The sequence below is a fragment of the Triticum dicoccoides genome, chromosome 3A, assembly GCF_002162155.2.
Source record: "Triticum dicoccoides isolate Atlit2015 ecotype Zavitan chromosome 3A, WEW_v2.0, whole genome shotgun sequence".
Taxonomy (NCBI): domain Eukaryota; kingdom Viridiplantae; phylum Streptophyta; class Magnoliopsida; order Poales; family Poaceae; genus Triticum; species Triticum dicoccoides.
In genome coordinates, this window is record NC_041384.1 from 55,617,944 (window position 1) to 55,626,203 (window position 8,260).

At 42.3% G+C, this 8,260-nt stretch overlaps 1 long non-coding RNA gene across 15 annotated transcripts; it reads left to right on the plus strand.

The window, feature by feature from the left end:
- The first annotated feature begins 817 nt into the window (after window positions 1-817).
- LOC119267075 lies at window positions 818-7,269 on the plus strand. Of its 15 annotated transcripts, none has more exons than XR_005132275.1 (10): window positions 819-1,095; window positions 1,183-2,371; window positions 2,482-2,628; window positions 2,731-2,787; window positions 2,871-3,260; window positions 3,473-3,589; window positions 3,786-3,902; window positions 4,247-4,317; window positions 4,465-4,531; window positions 6,887-7,269. It is a non-coding gene; the product is annotated as an uncharacterized LOC119267075 (long non-coding RNA). The 15 variants fall into 15 exon arrangements; XR_005132274.1 differs by lacking the exon at window positions 6,887-7,269 and adding an exon at window positions 6,101-6,354; XR_005132268.1 differs by lacking the exon at window positions 6,887-7,269 and having other exon boundaries at window positions 818-1,095; window positions 2,871-3,061; window positions 3,157-3,260; window positions 4,247-6,354.
- The last annotated feature ends 991 nt before the right edge of the window (window positions 7,270-8,260 follow it).

The window sequence follows — 8,260 nt, forward strand, 5'->3', positions numbered from 1 at the left end:
CCGCGGACCCAAATACAAATCCCTGAAGGAAATTTGCTCCCCCTACATTGCAGTCAAGCTCCGTCACTAGGCACGGGGGCGGGCTCCTTGGCCTTTGCTTTCTTGACACACCAGTTGACGGGCAGAACCATGGCCATGGCCAGAACGACGCAACCGATCAAGGCGGCCGCCCGTTGGCTCGGGGTGGCCTCCTACCAGCAGGAGGACCCCCGGTAAGTGTTGTTGAGAACTGCGCTAGACATGCCTGCGGTAACCGTTGTACTTCGGTACAACCCCCTTCATACACCTTCATAATAAAAGGGAATGATGGTCTTTTTGAAAAATATGTCGCCCGCGTGGAGTGTGTCGATACCCGGCCTGTGTACGTACCACTCGTACACGAGCGGCGTACATGGCATACCCAAAAACGAATTTGACGCGCTCAACTTTTTTCCTCTTTCTTTTAAAATTTTAGAATTATGGGAATGATGGTCTTTTCGAAAAATATGTCCTTCTAGTTCCGTTAACCAACCGAGAAATAGGTTATTATTGTGTCCATTTTCTTTCTTTATTGCTCCTTATGTGGTAAATATGACTTTGTGAAATCACAGGCCGGTCTATTCGTACTTAAACTGGGTTTTGGCCAGATTTTCGAAAGTAGGAAAAATGTTCCGCTCAGACAACCATCCAAAACATTAACGTGTGCATCATGAGCGCTCACTGGCTGCGTCCACGTCGGACAAGCTAACGACAAAAAAAAACAGTCAAAGGAAAAACAAAAGAGCGAAGGGTTCTCTCAGCCTCGGGCCCAAAGCCCCCCACCCTCATCCCTCGATTCCTCTCCCTCTCCCTCGTCTGCGGCTGCCGCCGCCACCAGCGTCCTCCCCCCCCCCACCCCTTCTCTCATTCCCTCACCTGCGCCCTCGTCCACCTGGGCCTCGTGGTCGGCCATGGAGGTCTGATCCGACCCATGGATGGACGGGGGCGAAACCCTAGCCCCACACCGACCCATGGATGGATGGGGATGGGGCGACGGTGGCGGCGGCCTTCTCTTGGTGCTTACTGATGTGGTGGTCCTCGATGCCGGCGACGGGTTGCAGCACGTAGACGCCAAAAGTACTTACGCCCTCCATCCTCCTCCACTCCCCTCACCTCATCTTGTTCTGGATTTGTCGATTTGATTTGTGCGGTTAGTTTGTGCAGGCTGCGGGTGTGGCGGAGGAGCACCATGGCGGGCGTGCAGGCCATCTTTCCCTACCAAATGATCCCAATCCCTTTCTTTCTGCTCGACAGCTCTGAAGAATTGACATTTGTCAAGAACCTGCAACAGAACCAAAAGAATGGTATACGTATATAACTACTTTGGTGATTCCTTTTAAGATGGCAATGAGACATGAGAGAAAGATAACTTGTCATTTAAGATGCCCCTAATTCAATTTTATATCGTGCTGAACTTTCTCAAACTATTATGTATATCATCTTAGTAATTGAGTGGTATTATCTGCTGGTTGCAAAATGAGAAAAGCAACACATGCATGAAGAATAGTAGTGAATATTACACATCTTACCTCTCATATTTGTTGATCTGACCCTTGGCACCACCCAACGAAGGATGAAGGAAGAGGCCAGCTGCAGCAAAACCATGCTCCACATTCCCTTGCAAAGGAAAAAATTCAGAATTGAAGGTGTCCATGCCGGACTGTATGCAGTGTGCGCCTGCGACACAGAGTTAGTTTTGCTGAGAACTGAACATGGGTCAAATTACAATTAGTATTAGGTTAATCAAGTTGTTTCAATTGGTATTAGCAGTCATGACTCGCTTTTGTCCACTTGGCTGAACACTCCTTGCTTGAATTACACACGTTTCCGAGCTTTTGAGGTTCAATTGCCATGTGGCCATGAATATGACCCAGAAATTGGATATGTGACCGAGAAATAGAACCACTGTACTTTCTCCAGGCATTCTCTCGTCAACCAGGAAATCGCTTTTCTGTACAAGTAAAATACTTTTCAAACTGCGCCAAAATTTAACCATTATCTTTTTCTTGGCCATCTGTGATGCATGCTTGATCCGGTTAAAAAGAAGATGACAACAAGTGCTTGATGTAGTCTCATCAGTATAACATCTGCCACAATTAATGTCTTGATATTTCCAACACTGACAAAGACGAAGTACTATAGACACATAGTGATCTACTCCAACGACTTGGCAATCCTTTCTATTTCAAGTTCTGGCTCATGTATCTGTGTAATTGGCTGCAGGTTATCACTGCTACCCCACCGAAGTCCCTGGCAAGTACGTGTTGCTACCAAGGAAAATATGCTTTCTCATCAATTTTGCAGCATGCATTAGAAAGTTCAAATTTATGTCCTCGAATAAATTTCTTCATGAGTAAGTGGTGCCTCTTGGTCCATCTACTTTGTAGTTATGACCTTCAGGTGTCTCTCAATTTTAAATTGTGCACTAATCATGTGATCTATCAAAACATATTGGCTACACAGAGGTGCATCAGGATGACCATCCACCATTGTTTCTTCGAAAGCACGCGGCAGAGGCACCCACACCCGCGGTTCAGCAAGATCTACATCTCCAACAACTACACCAAGGACTGGGGCATATACGCCATATGCGCCTGCGTTGAAGCTCAGGTAACTCATATAGGTGTACTGTTTCATATGCTGGCAACCCACACGCTTTGAAACAATCAATTTCTAATGAATCAGTACCTGCATTTGCAAATTGTGTCCCAGTGTAACATATATGAAGGAGGACAGAAGACGACTGTTTTCAATTACATGCCGGAGAAGGTACCTGCATATTTACATATAATGAGATGAGATTGAGCATTTGCATATATATTACTTACATGTACTGATGAATGCTGCTGCAGGCTGCTGACAGAGAAGAGACGACAGCAGGAGCAGAGCCTCTCTCCTGCAAGGCCTTAGGCATCTTCTTACAATGCCCATACATATTGCATATTCATATTATTATTTTCTGACAAACTTGCCTTTTCATGGCTGGCTCAAGGTCATTTCGGAAGAAAAATCCTACTAAAATGTTTGTATAGTTGGCAGTCCGGTGATTCCAGCTTATTTGTCTAATTTGATGTAGGAAATGGATTTTTTTGAGTTTGAGTTCTCAGTAATACTTGTTGCCTCCTGTTGTGATTCTAGGTTGAACTTGCCAAGATGCTACTAAATAAGGGCAGGGGCACTTGTTTGAATACTGGTCAGAACCCGGTGTTGATGACGACAAGAAGAAAAGCTTCTTTGACAAGGTGTTTCTTTGGTTTTATCCTTGAAATGTTTCATTATTCTGTTGGATGAATGATGGATCTCATACTTGCCAGGGATATCTACTAATAAACTACCAAAAATATATTAGTTACATTATTGTGACAGGTTTTTATGAAGTCAACGACATTTCATATGCATAAGTGCGTACAAAAATAAAGATTGTTCTTTTCCTACTAAAGTTTTCATTGCGCAGGTTTGCCGACTTAATTCAAGCTATCCTGCTGGACTGACATCATACATCCAGAATGCCAAAAGGCTTTTTGCAGATTCCAAGTCTGGACAAAATCCATACGATGGTTTCACGCCTTCGGTTAGTCTTGTCATGCACCATTTTTTCATGAATTTGTTGGGTTGTTTGAAATGAGCCTTTTTGTGTTGTATGTGATCTAAATATTCAATCCAGAACACCCATTTGCTCTTTTTTCCCACTCTGAACTATTGTGAACTGATATGCCTTACCTATCTGAAAGTAGTACATGGTGTTAATAAATGAACTACATTTTTAGGTTCCCTCGGGGGAAGTATTGTCCTTCGGTGATGACAATTTTGTTTAAGCACACAATGTTGCATTTGTTCTTGTAGCTGGTGGGCTTGGCGAAAGACTTGGTTACAAAGGAATTAAGGTACCATGACTTGAGTTCCTATAGAAAACTTACATCTAAATACTGGTGTTCTTTCTTTCCCTTCATTAGCTGGAATATTGGTTAGGGGAGTAAGAACAAAATATTGTCCGGAGCAAATCCAAATGAGTTTACTGAATGCTAGCCAGATTATTGCTATTAATGACTATATCAAGAAGTGCTTTATACTTTCGCTTTTATCTCTTTTTGGGTTACAAGCATGCTCACCAAATGTTCATGAAAATGTTAAAGCCAGGTAGTGGTACACTCAAGTCTAAAGCATCCTACCAATCTATGCTATCTTTGGATAATAATTTAATTGTGCTTTTGGTCATATATCACTACAGGTTATCATTGGGAAGTCTAAAAGTTGCACAGGAAGATCTCGGCAAATACTTTAAGCCCCAAAGTAACAAAGGTGAGGACCTAAACTGGTGGTACTGGCCTACCTTTCCTTCAGGGAATGCCCAGCGGACCTGAAAGATGGTATCGGCAGTTTGATAATTGCAGCCCCAATGGTGCTCTGAGCTCTTTGAACTCAGTCAATGTGGGACCCTTTTGACAGGAAGTATGGGAAATATTTCGTTGTTGCTGCAGTTGACCTATGCTAAAATGCCGGTGTTAATAACCATGTAAGTGTGTATTTCATTTCTTTTTCTGCAAAGTCATTCGTTGTCACTACTGCATGTATTTTATGCTCACTACTGAAATCGATGATGTCCTTCTGAAGCTAATTGAGAAGTTGTCGGTCAATATGTCGCCTAAGCAATTTAAGTTGGAAGTTCTTAAGGATATAGAAAAGGAGGATCAGGGAAACTATGTTAAAGGGTCAAGTTAGGATATTTACTAATTAGCTTGAAAACTCTCATGGGTCAAGGGAACAATTAACATAGTTTCGTGCTAACTCGATCGACAGATCCTCGGTTCGAACCCCCGAAAGCACACCATTTTTTCGCTCGCTTCAGATTGAACGGGAAAAAAAGAAAGACGGGCCGGCCCAGCACCGCGCGGGGATGTGCGCCTGTTTGTTAGAATTGAAGAAACGGGCGCAGCGGGCGCCGGCTTTTAGATGCGGCTTTTTGGGTTTTTGATTTTTGTCTGGTTTTTCCTAGGTCTACAAGAAACTATTTATTTTTTGAAGCACAATGCCTTTGAAAAAACAAATATGTACTTTCATAAGAATCACAATTGTATTTCTCGTGATAGCATAGATTTGCTTCCGCGAGAAGCACAACCCATGCCTCCGCCAGAAGCACAACCTGTGCGTGGAAGAAAAGCACAAGTGTGCCTCCACTAGAAGCAAATATGTGCTTGTACGATAAACACAGATATGTTCGATGAGAAAAAAAACACAACCATGAGCTTCTACGAGAAGCACAGTCTTACCACCTCGAAAAATGAATAAGACACAATTTGTGCGTAAAAAACGGTGAAACCACAACCGTGCTTTTGTTTTTTTTTCTTCTGCCTTTTCTTTCAGTATTCAATGTTTTCCGGTTGTCGATTTTTTTGGGATTTTTTGTTTTCTTTTTTTTTAACTAATCTATAGTAGAACAAAATTGAATTTCATCATCCTAGACAGAACCAAAATTAACAAGATACTGTTGTTTAAAATTTATTAAAAGATCTGTTGTTAGGAACCATCCTTCGGAATCAGAATATTTAGACTAATAACACCAAGATGTAGAGAGCAACTTAGCAAAATTATTGTTAGCAAAGAATAATTTTGTACAATGGAAATTCGTGAGGGTCTGGATCCTCTTTTATCGGGTGACCATTAGAAAAGGTAGATCCTCTTTTAGTTGACAACTATTAACAAAAGTATTGTTAGGCCACGAACATGAGCAAATTGTTTAAACAATTAAGCTGATTTAATAATTGTATAACTCAGTCCGAACGCATGCCCCACCTGCAAAAGAAAGATACAGTTGCTGCAGCTAACTGTTGCAACTGCGTCTATAAAAATCAGAGGAAGCTTATTTAATCAGCCAATTGACAGGTTCAAATTATTGTTAGTGCTAGCCTGCTAGGACCAATTGCACGTGTCAATTCATGCCAATAGCTGTAAATCAAAAGAAAGAAAAAAAAATAGACTCACCAGCTGCAAATACTCCAGGAATAAAGGTGCAAGCATGGCACTGGGCATGATTTATTTTGTACAACGATTGGGTGAGAGGGTTTAATTTTCATATTTTTTTCAGACAAACAGATGGAGATTACATGGTGATGTACGTATATGACAAACCCTTATTTTCTGTAAAGTGGTAGTGCAGATGACCAATGTGGTGTGAATTCCACTTCTGCAGATATCTTGTTGATGGCACTATTTTCTGTCACTATAAATACATCGTTGTATACTATTGTTACACATGATTTCATAGTTTGCCAAGTATCACAGAATTTGTGGTTGAGTACTTATATCCAAAAGCATCGTGTTAGTACTGAAGTTAATTTATGCATTGTTATTGGAGTTGCCTTAATGTTTCCCGTGCTATCAAGATCTACCTATATTCTGTTTTTCACCATCTAAAATCATGAATAACCTGAGCCATTATCGTCTATCGAATCGCTTATGTAACCTCTAGTACTGCAGCTTGTTGCTTTCCCCAAGCAATTCAATTGGATATTTCTAGGGATCAATTCCGGGAAATCACATAGGTACTCTCAGTTTATCTCATTTTGCGGTTATTTGAATGACTATGTATTGTTGTATTGCCGTGCTCTGCGGGTTGGCGTTGGCCGCCAACAACGACGAGGCTGGCGGCTCGGGCGCGGGGGTCATCAACCTTGATCTGTGTCCTATTTTTTCTTTGGTTTTTAGTTTTTGTTATGATCAGTGTCCTGTTTTTTCTTTTATAAATTGCAATGAACGACCGAAGCTCGACAAAAATGTCCTAATCTTATTGTATTTGAGTGTCATTTATTTAGCTCTTTCAAAATTTATAGTGTGGCTTCTTGTAACATGCCATTTTCATGTGTTTATGAAGATTGCAAAAAAGCAACTGGAATGAGCGACTGCCAACTTGGCACCGCCCCAACTTCCTTTGAGGAGGCACCACAAGATGGCGCCCCAACCCCTAATTACTGAAAAGGGACTACGTTGGCCAGGCAATCATCCAAACAGGGCTATGTCAATTTAGTCGGGCAGAGAACAAGCACAACCAATGGTTGTTTCGGGCACCGACGCAACTCCTCGAGTCGGGGCAGATAGTTGCTCGGCAGTGGCACCCATCAATGCAGACTTACACACGAGACTGCTTGCATCTCTACCTTCATGCAAAAACTCTAACGCCTAGCCCGTTGACTCCGTGGCCCGTCGGTGGTCTGTATGGAGACTCCGCAGCAAAATCAAATAACCCACGTGAGCATCAAATCCACAAGTTTTATTGTATTTTGATGAACAAAAGCAGTATTGTCGCACTACAACCTACATTCATGGAACATCTACAACTAATTATAACTATAGGGACGTTCACGGCAAGGACGCGGCCACGCCCACAGCTACCACCCATGGGATGTCCGCGAGCACCTCCGACGCCTCGGCCACCGGCACGGTCACGCCCACGGACATGGCCATGGGCATCCCCATGGCCAGCGCCAGCGCCATGTAAGACCACGTCCATGGCGTGTTGATATCTATCCTTCCTCTGGCTCCGCTAACTCCTAGGCAAGCTCCTCCACGGTCAACTCCGTCTGTGCAACCTCCTCAATGGCTAGCACCATCTGCGTCTACCATGTTTATGTTTGTTAGTTCTACTGTGAGTGTATCCGAAATCAACTTAACAAAGTAGAAAACTAGCACATCGATTTAATTTCGTGTGCATGTAAAAAACAAGCACCTTTCACCGATAAATGGTAGTTACCATGGTTACATTGATCTCTTGCTGCCGAAACTTCGACAAGTCCCGAAGAAGTACACCTACTTGTGATAGTATTGCCACTCTCTCGGCTTCTTTGGGCAGAAATGAATCTTCAATTCGTCATCTGCTCCTAAAGATATTGCCATGCAGTCAGCTTCTCCCGACACATTCTTTGCATAGTAGGTAACACCACAACAAACATCAGTTCAGCCAAGCGACTTTGGTTTGTTTTGTAAAACACATGATTACAATAATAAATAAATTTAGACGAGGATAAAAAATAGAGACACTTTCAATTAGCCCACTTTGCACTTAATTATAAGATGTAGATCCACGTTTCTTACATTTTCCATCCTAATGAAGTAATGAGGGCTTCACATCTATGTCTTCTTAAGCAAGAGAGCAGAGGACCAAAAGTACAACAACAACAACAACAACAACAACAACAAAGCCTTTAGTCCCAAATAAATTGGGGTAGGCTAGAGATGAAAGCCATAGGAT